General features: G+C 41.9%; 1 protein-coding gene across 1 annotated transcript in view; it reads right to left on the reverse strand.

The window, feature by feature from the left end:
• The window catches only part of SLC4A8 (solute carrier family 4 member 8), a 626,941-nt gene that overhangs the window by 365,167 nt on the left and 245,219 nt on the right, over positions 1 to 16,555 (reverse strand). The gene's annotated exons all lie outside the window — the stretch shown is intronic.

Below are 16,555 nucleotides of genomic sequence, written 5' to 3' on the forward strand. Positions count from 1 at the left end.
GGACTTGTATGGGAAGCAGTTCGCAATGTTTTCTCTCCCTGGTCACTGTGCACTGGGCCTTAGTGTTTTCTTCCCCGTCCATCCAGAGTTGCTCTTGACTCAGGAATTCAGTTTTTAGGGTCGAGCGCGCAAAGCGCTCTATCCCTGGTGTTATCTCCCTGTGGGCTTTTGACCATGCCCATGTCACGTCCATCAGTTTGGTTGGTTCGTGGGCTTGCCTTTTAAAATTCGCTTGATTTCATTAGTGAAAGGCATGCATCCGTCGTGGCTTTTCCAGTGTTTAGCCCACCACGAGCACACCGGCCAGTTACTGAAAACTTACGAGGCTCCATGTTTTCCGTAGGGTTTCTGGACTACTTTTTCTCTTTATTACCTATGCAGCGCGATCTTGCTGGGCAGTAATCGAGCGCTTTGCATGACATCAACTCTGTTACATGGATAATTGCACTTTTGCTTGTTACATGGATATTTGAACTTTTGCCAGTTACATAGATAATTGCACTTTTGCCAATACGTTTCACTGCAAGCAAACTTCTGTTTCCTTTGGTGTGTCTGCTTTGCGCTCATGAAGGCCATCGGCTCGCTTACGTGAAACTGTTTTACTTTTCATTTTCAGTTTATGTGACAAGAAAAGTCCAGTTACGAGTTTACAACGCTAATACTGACCCATTGCATTGCAAATGCTTGTTGAGACAGCAACGAAAAACAGTGTGATGAGGTTGTTATGAGCAGATGCAAGTTGTGAAAGGCCCATGAGCTGCTACTGGGCATTACGGCCCATTTAATGTTTTCCCCCAATATAAAGGGGCATGATTTGGTCATTATCTTCAAGAACCCTTTTGTTATGATTTGTATACACTACTTGTAATAATCATACATATTATATGCTTGCTGGCTTCATTTTTATGTTTTAAAACGTGTAATATTGCATTTACTCTAACAGGTACAAGTTTGCAATGCTAGGTGGGACAGCAGTTGTTTATTTTCACAAAGCTGTTGTTCTTGCAGATGCAGGATGCCACTCTAATTATTTTATTTATGCAGACTTATGTAGCGCTAACTCCATCCGAAAGTTTTGGGCGTTTTACATGAGTACCAGTTATATTGCACAAGGTCACATTTTTAGACATGGAGAGATTAAGGTATTTGCCCAGAATCACAGCATGTTGAACCAACGTCAGTCTCAAACCAGGTACCCCAGTTCTGATGGTAACGCCACATCCTCTCACTCTATGTAGCAGTACAGATGTAGCTGTTTGGGATATGGAAGTCTTCACGATCTGCAAGGGGAATACAAAAAGCAATGATGTGGCCCTTTTTATGGGGCTGTCACTGTTCCTTTTTAGTGTGCTTCATGGCTTGCGATCACGTCTTGTAATTTGAATGTAGGTTTTAATATGTGCAACTCAGAGGTAGCAATCTACCTATTCATTTAACCTTTTGGCATATGCCTTTCTAGGGGCGAGCGCAAAGCGCTCCATCCCTCTTCTACTCTCTCTTTAGGGGGATTTTAACCACACCTATATTATGTCAGTCACTTTCATTGGTTCGTGGGCTTGCTTTTTAAAATCTGCTTGTTTTTATTCGTGAAAGGCATGCATACGTCATGCTTTTTCCGGTGTTTAGCCCTCCTCGAGAGCACCTATAAACTACCGGAAACAAACGAGGCTCCATGTTTTCCGTATCGTTTCTGGACTACTTTTTCTCTTTATTTCGCAGCGCGATCATGCTGTGTTTTACAGAGCGAGGTCGCAGTGTTTTTTTTTTTCTTCATTTAATGTAGCAAGAAAAGTCCGGTTAGAAGTTTACAACGTTAATAGCTCTAACTCGACGTAATGCGAGACCCGTTGCATTGCAAATGCTTGTTTTACTTGCAAGTGGACATGTGTTGAATGTGCTTTGAGTGGCACTTGAAAAAGGTGTGGTACCACAGAGATGCTGTCCACATTTACCGTCCTTTAAGAGTTATATGTGGGGCGAGGTGCTATGTATAATGCGGGGTTTGAAATAAACTGTTCTGAGATATCTTCCGCTATGTACATTTTGTGGTAGGGGTCTGTTGATGTTTGTAACTTCTTGGTGGTGCAAAGATCTAATATTTGCATATTTGTATTCTTTTTTGTTTCGTTGTTCGTATAAGGTGCACAATTTGCAGTGTTGTTGGTTTACGCACGGGCAATGGACTTTATTCTGTTGTGTGATTGAAATACACATTAGATGGATGGAAGGATAAACCGCTTATTGTCCGGATGGCTGTGTATGGTAATGTTTAAGACAGATTACATTGCACAAACGGGGATATCTCTGAAATATATTACATTATGTGGAGGTAAATACTTTGTTCTTCCAGTGTTAGTGTATTACTTGGAGTGTTACACATAAGGCAGTGAAATGTTACACATAAACACATTGACAATATGGAAGTGTCACACATAGGCAAACCAATGACTTGCAGCGATGAATGGCTGATGTGGGGGAGGCGCACTGCCCTATGCTTTGGTGTATGGAAGAAAATGTGAATGGCACAAAACAGACCAATGGATGAAGAGGGCTGACTATATGCCTCTATAAATATACATATATATATATATATATATATATATATATAAAAATAAATATATATATATATATATATATATATATATATTTGTAGTAAAACTCCAGAGGTATTAACGTAATACCTAAAAAACAGATGTGCATGCCAGTCTTTATTTGAAGTAAGTTTTAACAGAAACATATTCAAGAAAACATGACATTTTCAAAATGATAAAAAAGTTAGAGCAACCACAAACCATGAAAAATAATAACTATGGAGTTTTTATATACACTGCCATAGTACTGGGTCACCTGTCCACGCCACCTCTCCCTACTGCAACTTTTTCACTCTTCCTTAGAATGTAATGTTCATGTTGAATAACTTTATTGATCTCTGAAACTATGACAAAATCAAAGACGTGCTATGGCTCTTTGCAAGTGCCCTTTGAAGTTGTTTCTATAGTGTTGTGTTGTCGTGACTCACTCTCAGCCACCTTGTGTATAGTTCACTTATTTTAAGCAGATGACACATTTTTGGTCTTCTGGTTAGGTCCTGGATCCCATTCACCCTACGGAAAAAGGTCTTAGGAGAGGTTTGCTGCCTTTTCACGGTATTCATGGATTCTGCTTTAATGGAAAATTAATTAATTAAGCTGCAAAATTGTATTAATGATATGTTACAGATCATTTCATTTTCTTTTTCATGGACTTATTATGTGAGTGAATGGATTTCGGTAGAAGGCTGGAACGAGTGTGATTTATTGAATAGACAATGTTCAAGCCCATCCTGCGGTCTTCAAAGCGACCTCTGCTGGTTCCATTTTGAGAGCCCACGTCATTTTGGTATGCTCTATGAAGGCACTGTGGCTTCAAAAAGGTATATGTGAAAAGCTCCTACAATGTATCAACAGCAAAAAGCCCAGAAAAACCAGAGTAGATCTTTACAGAGCCGCACATAAAATGTGGTAAGAAACAGCAAAGTGATGGAAAAAGGACACTCTTGAAAGCTTGAAGAGAAGCACACAAGGGCAGCCCAAGGGAATATCATTTTCTTACCTTCAGGAGGACCCTCAACAATACCCTGTGTGGACAATCGAAGATATAGATTGGGAGAGGAACAACCTGATGTTGCCATGTGCAGGCGTGGTTTCCTCGAGAGTCATTTGTGAGATGTGTGTAAGGGACTGCCTGTCCTCCCTGCACAAAGTGAATCTGTTTTGTTTTGGTTACCATAATACCACATTAAGAGAGCCCTGGTGCTGCACTCTAAGGAACCCAAAACGTTTGAAACTGCACTTTAAAGAACACAAACGGTTTGAGTTTTACATCCATGTCACTCAGTCAGTTTCCTTGAGGAGAAAAGGTGGTTGAAGGTTCCCCTCTACATCTCCAAATTACAAAACAACCGAGCAAGCCAGTAAGAAAGAAACTGCTTCAAAATGAAATCATTATGGTCATTAAAGTGCCAACTAATACTAGGTCACCAGTCGCACCACTTGTTTGTCCTCCGCTGTGTCCAAATGTGGATCCTTTGCTTGCTATGCTTACAGACACACGCTACATTCTAATAACTAGACTCAAGAGGTTGAAGACCATCCAGAATTGCCTATTAGCACTTCTTATGGGACGAGTTTGGAGTGAATTGCATTTCCATCATGTTTTCTATTCTTTATGGTGAATGTCTGTCAAGATGTGGGCTCCTTGCTTCCTGTATGAAGACACTTACATTTCACCTTACCTGATAAGGCTTGGCTAGGTTGAAACCTGTCCGCCTGTTCAGGCTAATTTTTGGACGGAACAAAATCTGTTTTTTTTTTTTATGGCAAGACCGAATGTCAATTTCAACCAAAGAATGCTGGAAAATAAATTGCAGAGCTCTTCACAGTTGTTAAGAACAGCGGCGGCACTTCCGATATGGCAGAGGAGTCTCGCCCCACTGTTGGAGCCAGGAGATGAATATATTGTAACATAAATGATAATAAAACAATTAATGAAACTGCTTTATTATCATTTTATTTTACGTGACGAAGCGTGGTCATCCCTTGACAGCAGCAGGAGGGGTGGGCACAGGGCACTGTAAGTGCGCATGCCGGTTTCACCGGCTGTCTTAGGACAACCAAACCAACATGCGCACTTATATATCTCCAGGATTGTTGAATAGAGAATAGCAGGCACAAGCTCCTACTCCCTGACGGAGCATAAAACCAGCCCGCTCCTTCCAATCCCAGTACATGTCTCATGCTGGGTAATACCAACATGAGAGCAGTGTCTGGATTAGCGTTGGGGAGTCTTGGAGCTGTGCGCCAGAAACTGTCGGAGAACACTGAGGCGGCGTGAGGCATATACATTTTTTTTTTTTGCATTATTCCCGGCGCTGCCCCACCTCTTTTTCCTGCTAGCAGCCACCACTGGTTAAGAAGAGTTTGCACAAAAGGTTCCCTCACATTTGTACTTTGTTTATAAGATCTATCAGTACTTACACACAATGAGCCTAGTCTGATTCAACAAACACTTTAGCACTAAGGGTAGAGGCCTGGGATACACATGTGATGGCCTCTGAAGATATGTGATAGAAATAGGGTTTATGATTGGCAGAGGTATACATCCTAAATTAACCTGTGCTCACCCTCTAGTAGCTTGGTACAGAACAGTCAGGGTTAACTTAAGAGGTAATGTGTAAAGTAATTGTGCAACACTTTAAACAGTAAAATAGTGAAAACACCACAGAGAAAATACTGCACTTGGTTAGGAACATAGAACTTGATTTAATAGATAGAACAAGATGAAAACAAAAAAAATTCAATAAACAGAACTTGAGATATGAATTTTTAAAGAATAAAATATAGAAAAGTGCATAGAAGGAAAAAACTCCAACCTGGTAGCGTCAGATTGGGACAAAGGCAAAAGTTCAAGTCGACTAAAAGGAAGCTCGGGCTGGGTACAGAAACCAAGTGAGACCCAGTGAACAAAAGTACCTCAATCCTGGATGCGTCTATGTTGAAAATGCAGGGAGCAGACTGAAGTGGTGTGTTGGTGTTGAACCCTGCTTTAGATATGTCAATCTTTCCCACCCTGTAGCAATGATGCGCTGCTTTTTTCCAGGCAACATGGCAATGTCTCGGGTTCAAGATGTGGCAGTTACAAAAGTGATACACTGAGGTCAATTCATGCGGGAGAGGCGATGCGTTGACTCCAATCCACGCAATGGGGCCGATGCACCAGTTCTGATTCAAGCAATAGGGGCAGTGTGCAGTTTTTATCCATGCTGCAGCAGCAGCGATGCTTCATTGCAGCTGCAGCAAATACCTTAAACTCACTTTCAAGGGTCCAGCACTGGGATGGCAACACTTGGCAGGGAAGACTTACAGATGGCAGAGTCCAGGTGTGGATGAGGGTGAGTTGGAAGCCATTTATATCACTGAGATTTCAGAAAACAGGAGACCAATCAGCTGGCCACTGGAGTCACTCTGGGCTCTGGGTTCTAAGTGATGTGGGTCCAGTCCTCATCCAGGCAAGGAGGGCAGCAGGCAGCAGGAAAGCAGTTCTTCCAGAGCATCAGTCCAGAAGAGTGGCAGTCCTTCAGCAACACAGCAGTCCTTCTTTCTGGGAGCATAGCCTCAGGTTTAGACATGTACTTAAGTGGCAGGGTGTGAGGTCCTGTCTTATACCCAGTGATGCCTTTGAAGTGGGAGAGACTTCAAAGAAGTCTTTGAAATACACAGATGTCCTTTCTTCCTGCCCGGGCACCAGACTCACTACAGGCTGGTATGCAGCCCTTTGTGTGGGGACAGGTCACAGCCTATTCAGGGGTAAGTGTGAGACTGTGGTCACCTCTTCCCTCCCACCTGGTCCTGATTACCCATCAGGGACAATCAAGTCACACCTAACTCCAATTGTGTGTGGTTGCCTAGAGGGAATACACAAAGCCCAGTTGTCACCCACACCAGACAAGTGATCAGAAATAGGCTACAAGCATACAGGTCTCAGAGCAGGAAAATGACAACTTTATAAAAGTGGCATTTTCAAAATTGTAACAACGAATTTGACTTTACCATTAAAGCTGTTTTATAATTACAATTCCATAGGTACTAAACATGACAGATCTACCTCCTCCCAATCAGGAATTATAGCTTATTAAATGTAATAAGGAATCCCAAATGTTAGCCTATGAGAGGGGCATGCCTCACAATAGTGAAAAACGAATTGGGGGGGGGGGGGCGTTCACAGCCAGGACATGTAAAACTTAACATCACATGTTGTGCTTTTTAATTACACAGGACCCTGCCATATGGGCTACTGAGGACCTACCTTGCAGGTGACATATATGTAATAAAAGGGGAGTTTAAGGCTTGGAAAGGGGTTTTAATGATCAAGTCGACATGGCAGTGTGACACTGCATTCAGGCTGCAATGGCAAGCATGGGACATGTTTTAAAGGGCTACTTAGGTAGGTGACACAATCATTGCCGCAGACCCACTAGTAGCCCTATGCACATGTAGTGCACGTTACTAGGGACGTAGAAGTAAATTAAATGCGTAAATTAGGTATATACCAATCAAACCATGTTAAGGGGAGTGAGCAAAAGCACTTTAGCACTGGTTAGCAGCGGTAAAGTGCACAGAGTCCTAAAGCCAACAAAAACAAATTCAGCAAAATTGGAGGGAAGCTGGCAAAGTGTTTGGGGGAAGGCCACCATCAGTCTGACAGGTCTAACAATAAGGATGCTGACTGTGCTGGGATGTGCTGGAAACATTTGCAAGTCAAACAAAATACAGAGGCACATTGCCAATGCAGGCACTGAGCATACCAATGCACAGAAACGTATTTCTGGTTGACGTGCACAAATGAGTGATAGATAAAAACATTTTTAATAAAATCAGCAAAAATGTTTTTGTTAAAAAAAAGAAAATGGTGGAAATTCCAGGTGTTTAAAGGCCTAGGGATGGGCTGACTCTACTAGAGTATGTTAATTTGGGAGATACGTTTTTATAACAGTGGCAACCCATGTTTATGTGTTTGTGCCCATGTTTATGTGTTTGTGAGCTTAGTTTGATTCCTGAGAGAATTGTATCTCTATTTGTCTAGTATGTATGTGTTTGTTCCTTCATAAGAAGATGTATATTCTCATTCTCGTGCTCCATGTGTTCACTGTACCCCTGGCTGCTCACCCCATATACGTGATATCACAATAGATTTACTCTAATCACCATCTGTGGTTTGTGTGAGATCTAGTTGGAGCATGTGGTGTTTATGGACATATAAATATAAACAACTGATGGAAAATTGGGAATTCTAGTGCCTAAATAAAAACTACTATTGAAAGTTATAAACATGAGAATAACACAGACTACAAATTGAATTATGTAATCATTTGCTTGCAGTTGAAGCATTTAAGAGTTTAAATGCTTTAGACAGGTTGAAAGTTAGATTAACTTTGGAAAGCATTGTTACACTGAAATAGAAGCTACTTTATTTGAATTTCTACTTTGACCCAAACGACTTTTCCCTTGTACTACTAAGAATTTGGCTTTCCATCAATCACTCATTCCAATTGTATGTTCTTCCTTCTTTGCTGCTTTCAATTCCATTCTGTTTATTTCATCCTTAAATCTGTTCTTGCAAGTAACTTGTCAATATTTCTCTCACTTCTCTGCCTGTCATTTCATGGCACCCAAGTCTCTCGTTCCAGCAGTTCAGTCCCACTCACCGTCCAGGATTTGCCTGGCTACGGATATGTTTTCAGTTAATTAGGATTTGAATGCAAGATATACAAGGTTAATGATGAGCATTTAACAGCTCCCTTCTGCAGTATTCTTTGGCCAAATGACAAAAGATCAACTGAATGGTGATTTCCTACTTAGACCCTGACATATGTGTTGCTGGTGCTCAATGCTCTTTTACTCCAAGCCTGCATCACATTACCCATTCTTTGTCTTAAGATACCAAGAAACGGCTTAGCTAATAAATGTGGCGTTTATATCTATTCTGGGCCCTGCTCCTGGCATGCCTAGTCAAAGGGAATAAGTCTTCTAATGAATTAGTATGTATACTGTTAGTCATCGGATCTTTGGTGACTTCACACACTGCTGCTGAATAAAAAAAACCTAGCTGAGGTAGTAATGATGCTCTATGAAATGCAGGATGCCAAGGGTCATTTGCCTGTTGTTAGACCTGACATCCTTAGCGTGGTCTCCCCTAACGTTTTGCTTCTACTTTCCAGGTTGCTGCCGTGTGCTGGACTCTTTCTGCTGTTTTTGTTACTCTGGGCACTTTACCACTGCTGACCAGTGCTAAAGTGCAAGTGCTCCCTATGTGAAATTGTATGTGTAATTGGCTTTTCCATATTTGGCATATTTGATTTACTAATAAGTCCTTAGTAAAGTGCACTAGAGGTGCCTAGGGCCTGTAAATCAAATACTACTAGTGGGACTGCAGCACTTATTGTACCACCCACATAAGTAGCCCTGTAAACATGGCTCAGACCTGCCACTGCAGTGTCTGCAGCTTTAAACTGCCAATTCGACCTGGCAAGTGTACCCACTTGCCAGGCCCAAACCTTCGCTTTTTGTACATGTAAGGCACTCCTAAGGTAGGCCCTAGGTAGCCCCATGGGCAGCGTGTAGTGTATGTTAAAGGTGGGACATGTACTGCTGTGTTTTACATGTCCTAACAGTGAAATACTGCCAAATTTGTTCTTCACTGTTGCAAGGCCTATCTCTCTCATATGTTAACATAGGGCTGCCTTTAAATATTCGTAAAGTGCAGTTTCCCTTTGAGAGCAGATAGAAATCTGGAGTTTAGGGTTTCTGAACTCACAATTTAAAAATACATAATTTAGTGAAGTTGGTTTTTATATTGTTAGTTTGAAAATGCCACTTTTGGAAAATAGCTATTTTCTTGCTTAAACCATTCTGTGACTGTGCCTGTTTGTGGATTCCCTGTCTGGGTCAGACTGACAGTTGGGCTGTTTCTGTATCTCCACTAGCCAGTGACACAAATGGAGCTTGGGTGTAGCCTGCATATCCTGATGAGCCATCTGGGCTGAGTGGAGGGAGGAGTGGCCCCTGGTGTGTGTCTGGGGACTGACATGGGCAAAGAAGGATCCTGTAAACAACAGAGACTTGCCTTTGAAGTTTGCCTACTTCAAAGGCAGAAAGAGTTATAAGTATTGGACCCAAACCCCCTGATTTTTAGATCACTTCTGGATTCAAGAGAAACCTCTGCCACGGAGAAGAGCTGAGGAGAAGTGCTGCCCCTGCCTGTGACTGTGCTTTGTTGGGCTATCCTGCAGTTGCTGCTTCTGCCTGTGAAAGGTAAACTGTTATAGAAGAGCTGTAGAAGTGATTATACATATATATATATATATATACACATATATATATACATATACATATATATAAATATTCACTTTAAAAAATCAAAGATCACTGAGACATTAAAGTTAGGGTCATATTTCACATGTACAAAACCATAGAAATTCACGTTATAGTAAGATTTATTTCAAGAAACTATAACTCACACCCTAAGGTAACTATAACTTGCGCCCCCGCCATGCACAGTTATCTGATCAATAATTTTACTAAGATGCTACACTGACATTATCAATGATGTTATCAAAGATGTCATGAGTGCTGTAATTTGTGGGGTAATAAGGAGTAAATGGTGAGGGAGTGAGTTATAGTTACCTTAGGGTGCAAATTATTGTTACTTGAAATAACTAATTATAACATGTGAATTTATAGGGTTTTGTACATGTAAAATGTGAGCCTAACTATAACGCCCTTGTAACCTTTGTTTTTTAAGTGAATTTCTATGTTTTTAAAATTCTATTTCCTAACTATAACACCCTTGTAACCTTTGTTTTTCTCAGTGAATTTCTCTGGGTTTTTTTAACGTAAAGTAATTTTCATTACTATACATAATCCAGCCACCACTGTGCATGGCTTTCAGCCATGCATGCAGCCAACCCCTAGAACACCCCGTCTGTGCACAACAGGGGTTGGCTGCAGGCTCTGTGACCAACCCCTATATCCACCCAACCCCACACTGCACACGGGCTTCGGCCATGTGCAGTGGGGTTTGGCTGAAGGGCGTGTTCTGAAGGCTCCCATTGTCCCAGCCAGCTCCCCACCTTATGTGGGAGGCAGCAATGCTGGCAAAGCAGCTCCCTCTCTGTGAGAGCAATGTGTACTCTGTCTCCCTGCCTGCATCTCTGCGGGCAGGAAAAACAGAGGAAACCTCCGCTCGCAGTGAGAGGGAGCTGTTTGACAGCTCTCCCTTACTGTGAGCAGAGTGTTTGCTCTGACGTGGCCGGAGCAGTCATAGCTCCAGCCAAGTCAGAGCAAACAGCTATGTCCCAGGGGGTGGGCACAAAGGGACATAGCAGGAGCCAGCCCTGGGGCGTGGCGGTCCCCGGGGCCATCTGTGGCTCCTTGCGGGGGCCGCTCAGCCCCCCACTTAACGAGTAGTCCCAGGCAGGTGGTGGTCACTAGGGCCTTGGGGTCCCAAGCAGACCCCCTATTTTTTTTTTTTTTAATTAGCCCCGGGGAGGTGGCGCTACCTGGGGTTGCAGGGGAGCTTAGCACCCCCACCCCCGCATTTCATTTAAAGTTCTGTCCTGGGAAGGTGGCGGTCCCTGGGGCTGCAGGGGCAGACCCTTCACATACAAAATATCAATGTCCCCGGGACCTGGCCCATCAGGGGGCTGTTTAGAAAACAAGCGCAGGAGTCCACACTTGTTTTTTTTAAAACAATTTCAGTAGATCCGTGCTGAAAATAAAAAATAAAAAATGCTTTTTAAGCCCGTACCCCAGCACCAGAGCTAAGGGGTCAGGGTGACTCTACCCTAGCTCCTTGCCTTGATTTTTAACTTTTTTTGTAGGACTCAGCTGAAGCTGAGTCCTAAGATGGCTGCCAACACTTACTGGTTTGAAGTGTTGGCAGTCAATCAGACCTCTGCATGAGCTTGTTATTATTTACGAAGTCGTTGCAATCACAGATATACAAATTAGCATTTCCTTTAATTTGTCAAAAACTGCTGAACGCATTTACACCAAATTACCCAAAGCACAATCTGCGTACCGACAGTTAAATTTTTTGCCAAATTTGGTGTAATTCTGGCCAGTGGTTAGGGCTGTAGTCATGTTCAAAACTCCTATAGGAAATAACATTGCAAATGCACTTTTTTTGATTCCCACTTTTTCTTGGGCCCCCGACTGACGGATCACACAAAACTTCCCATACGCAACAAGAATCACCGGCACACGTTTTTTTGAAAAATGTCATAAAGATTAGTCAAACTGTGCCAAAGGTATAGGCAAGACAAAAACACTTTTATATGGAACATGGTCCTAACTATAATTACCTAGTGGCAACCGCCAGTAGATAATGTGTGTTTGTATATATATATATATATACACATATATATATATCTATTTATAGATATATATATGTATTAATAATACACACACACACACAAACGAACAGCTAAGTAAAGGAAGAGCAGACATTTTATTATCCTGAACTGTATTGTTGTACAAAAATTGACTCATTTATCGCTTATGTTCACACAACAATATTTTCTTGGGGCCAAATGATACATAAGAACTCACCAGAACAGTGATAAAACTTGCAAATGTAGAAAGGATTGTGTCGATGAAGATGCCAATCATGCCACAGCCAGGCTCTGTAGGTTAACCTTTTAAGTTCTTGTGCGTTTTCGTAGCACAACCAATGGGAATACACTCATCCAATCTGTCTGGTTATGTGACCTCACTGATGAAAACATTTAGGGTATAAATAAAACTACAAGAATGAGAAAAGTACTTGGTTCTTGCCCTAATATGATGCCTTTAATAATCCTGGCTATACCCGCAGATCCTACTTCTGTCTTCCCAAACCAGCTGTCAACTCAAGACCATTCTCTACCCAGGCAGATTAAAAAAAATAACACAGCTACTTCTTATGTTAGGACTGTACAGCGCCAAGCCCCCTTGGGAGGAATTAGAGAATTCAGCATTCAAAAGGTCCAATTAGTCCAAATTGCGGCAGCTAGTTTCGTTTCCATATCATTACGATGCTGTATACACTATGACTCCTCCACTGGCTTCCTGTCAAATATGACACCATACGTAAACAAATTAGACACGTGGGAGCTGCTATACCCGCAATAAGATTTTAAAAATATTGAAAAAAAGCAAAATAAAATTTGGCCTCATAAAAACAAACCGTGCCACAATAGTCTCTGGCACTGAAGGGAACTACATTGTGTGGATGTGCTCATTGCGAAAGGGCCAAATGCAGTCATTCACAGTGAAGTTAGCTAAAGGCGTGAGTGGGCTGACACATGGCCCCAAGTTGCATGCTGTAATGGAGGGAAGAATAAAATGAATAACATAACAAAACAATGGAAGAAGAGGGCTGGCTGAAAGGCACCCTATAAGAAAGTATATTCTATATAACCTTACCAAAAGCTAAAGGTCTTTGCTAATACCAGATCTAAACAAGCATTGGCAAAGTGTAGAGTTGAGTGGCATAGAGTGGAGTGGCACACAGTGGTGCAGAGTAGAGTTGCACAGCATGGTGCAGAGTATAGTGCCACAGAGTGCAGTGGCATGGAATAGAGTAGCACACAGTACAGTGGCGTAGAGTTCAGTGGCAGAGAGTGCAGTGTTGCAGAATAGAGTGTCAGAGTGTAGTGATGTATGGAGTGGAGTAGAGCGGCATAGAGAGCAGTGGCATTGAGTACAGTGATGCAGAGTAGAGTGCAGTGGCATAGAGTGCAGTGACAGAGTGCAGCTGCATTGAGTACATCGGTGTAGAGTGCAGTTGTGAAGAGTATAGTGGTGTAGAGTACAGTTGCATAGAGCTGAGTGGCACAGAGTAGAGTACAGTGGCATAGAGTGCAGTGATTAGGAGTAGATTGTTTCAAAGTGGAATGGAGTGGTGCAGGGCAGAGTGCAGTTGTGTACAGTGGCATAGAATGTAATTGTGTAAAATAGTGTAGAGCACAGTGGCATAGAGTGCAGAGGTGCGCCTTGAGACCCGCACGGGTGAGTAGCACGCTTTATAAATATTTATGATTTGATTTGAGGTGCAGAGTAGATTAGGGTAATGTACAGTGAACTGGTGTAGAGTGCACAGGCTCAGCTGAGTGTTACAGAGTAAAGTGCATTGGCATTGAGTGTAGTATTGCAGAGTGGTGTAGAGTACAGTGGCAGAGAGTGGAGTTGTGCAGAGTAGATTGGTGTGGCCTAGACTGGAGTGGTTTAGAGAACAGTGGTGTAGAGTAGAGTGGCGACCAGTGCATTGGCATAGAGTTGGGTGGTGCTGACTGCAGTGGCATAAGTAGTGTAAAGTGGAGTGGAGAAGTGTGGAGTGCAGTAGTGTGGATTAGAGTAGTGTAGAGTAGAGTGGATTAATAATGGTGTGGTAGCATACTGCCATTACAGAAAACACATTTTCGATTTAAATGACCATTACATTTGCACAAACAGTTTTACTAATAAAACTATTCACAGACTAAAATATGTGGCAACTGCTTCATCTAGTTTAATGATTTGTTTTGATCATATTAAAGTATTTGTTTCCAACACACTTCAGAAATAATACAAAGTGTGCTTCATTTGTGCTTTCATAATTCTGATATTTTCTGAAAATACTAGCAGAATTCATATAAATGTTGTGTGGCAGAAAAACGCTTTCCCATCCCCAGTACCCAGCAAGATTGTCACATAAATCCTGTCACTTTGAAGTCAGAGAAAGAAAAGTAAATAAGCGCCCTTGGAAGACAGCGCCTGACATTTGACCTGCCTTTGAATGCACAGCAAATGTGATGAGATAAGAACAAGATTTAAACCCCTGTTAACAGAAAGTGAGTTTGTGGGAGGATACAGAAAACACGGTTTGGGCACCGGGTGGGACAAACTGAACCTGGAGAGCCTAAAGCAAATAAAGCCAGCAAATAGAAAGCCAGAAAGTGTGAAGTACAAACCACCAAGCAAATGGTTATCAATGACCAGAAAGCATTTCTAGGTCAACTTTCTGAAAGTCGTCAATATGTCTTTAGCAAACCAGACCGCTGAGTTATCTGGTAGGCTGCAACCTAAAAAGGAAGCATTTTCCAGAAGATACTCAAAGAGAAACAACTGTTCCATCTACATGACAGGTTGGTATCCCAGGCCTCTAATGCCTGTATGGAGATGTTTCAACATTCTCTCTATCCCCAAACCCAAACCTGTTGTTTTTTTATATAGTTTAGAAATTACCCCACCAGAGTATCAGAACGCTTTAAAAAGAACAGCGTTTACACAACAGTACTTTGTTAGATACATGGAAGCATATGTTGGAGTACTATGTTCAATGTACATTTGTGTGACCGAGAGCACGGGTCAAAGTTGATGGCAGTTCAGGAGATCCAAATACAACATGTTTAGGAGCACAGAAGTTCTACATGTTTCAGTGTAGACAGGTAGGACATTGGTTTACAATCTGTTCCAGGATACAGATGGATGATTTTGGATATGAGTCATCCTAGTGCTATTGTAGGTCACTGAGGTTAGCAAATCACAGTCGGAATGGGGGCCAGATATAGGGCCTGATTACAACTTTGGAGGACGGTGTTAAACCGTCCCAAAAGTGACGGATATACCACCTACCGTATTACGAGTTCCATAGGATATAATGGACTCGTAATACGGTAGGTGGTATATCCGCCACTTTTGGGACGGTTTAACACCGTCCTCCAAAGTTGTAATCAGGCCCATAGTGTGTGGAGTCATCAGATTAGTGGGGTTCCCTTGGCAAGTTGAATATAGGATAGAAATGGCAACCTATCTATATCAGCTCAGTTACTGAGTAATACATTGCTTGTAGTTTGACCTGATCAAGAGAGCAAGCTAATAAAGTAGTTTTCCTTCACTTGGAACATTTTGAGAGAGGGACTGTCTCTGATTGAAGGTTGAATGTTGTTAAAGAGCCTCACTGCATATCCTGAGAAGACTTGTTTGAGGGTTCTTTTCCTTTGGCATGTGTTATTTCAGGTAGGATGCTGATTCATTCTTAGTTCCTGACCCACAGCTCTGAAAATTCTGCCCATCAGCTCTTCTCTATACAGAAGAACCTCTGCGTTTCTATAAACTGTTGATAACTTCTATTAAACTGCCTCCTTTACAGTTCTGCACTTATAAAACACCAAATTCGGCAACAGTCCTTTAATCATAAGCGCTTGCAATTCAAAAACAAACATTTGGTGCTTTTACTGCCCAAACATCAGTTGTTTCAAAACCTGTCCAGGGGTGTGGGATTTAACAAAATATTCACTTGTCCATTGGACAGATTGCTTCATAAATCTACTTGCCCTGTAAAAAAAAATCCACTTGCCTCTTTGGTGCCACGTAGTGTGGCACCAATACAAGTAATTCCCATATATTGCATTTCCACCTTTCCGTGGCTCTATATACTGGGGCTGGAGGTAGCGGTAACACATATTTCCAGGGCTGGGATATCTTTTTGAACCGGTGCAAACCTACTAACTTGCATGTTTGTTTTAGGTTTTTCATCAGCTCTCCTCTAATCTTTTCCCAAACTGAGAAAGGTTTGAAATGTATTCCTGACATGGACAGCATTCAAATTTCTTCCAGGGTTAGGAAAAAGTTAGTTGGAGGGCAAGTGAACTTGTAAACACCCAACAGATTTTCGCACAAGCAACTCTACCCATGCATATTTGTGCTAAAAGGCAGTTCACAAATATTTTGTAGGAGTATAATTTCCTGGCCTACTCCTGCAAATTCTTGGGAATTCAAGAAAGCCATAAATATGCACTAAGGCAAGGACATATACTATGGGTGCACTTTTGTGTATTTCTTTCAAAATTGGGCCCCTAATTAGGGCTGGCATTAACCCTGACCATTTGTTTTTATTCAAATTATCTCTCTTTATATTGACTGGCTTCATTGTGTGTGACGGCATTTTGCTCTTTCAGAAGGAGCACATCAGCACAGAAAGTAGTTTTATTCAGTGG

Source organism: Pleurodeles waltl, chromosome 4_2, assembly GCF_031143425.1.
Source record: "Pleurodeles waltl isolate 20211129_DDA chromosome 4_2, aPleWal1.hap1.20221129, whole genome shotgun sequence".
NCBI lineage: Eukaryota > Metazoa > Chordata > Amphibia > Caudata > Salamandridae > Pleurodeles > Pleurodeles waltl.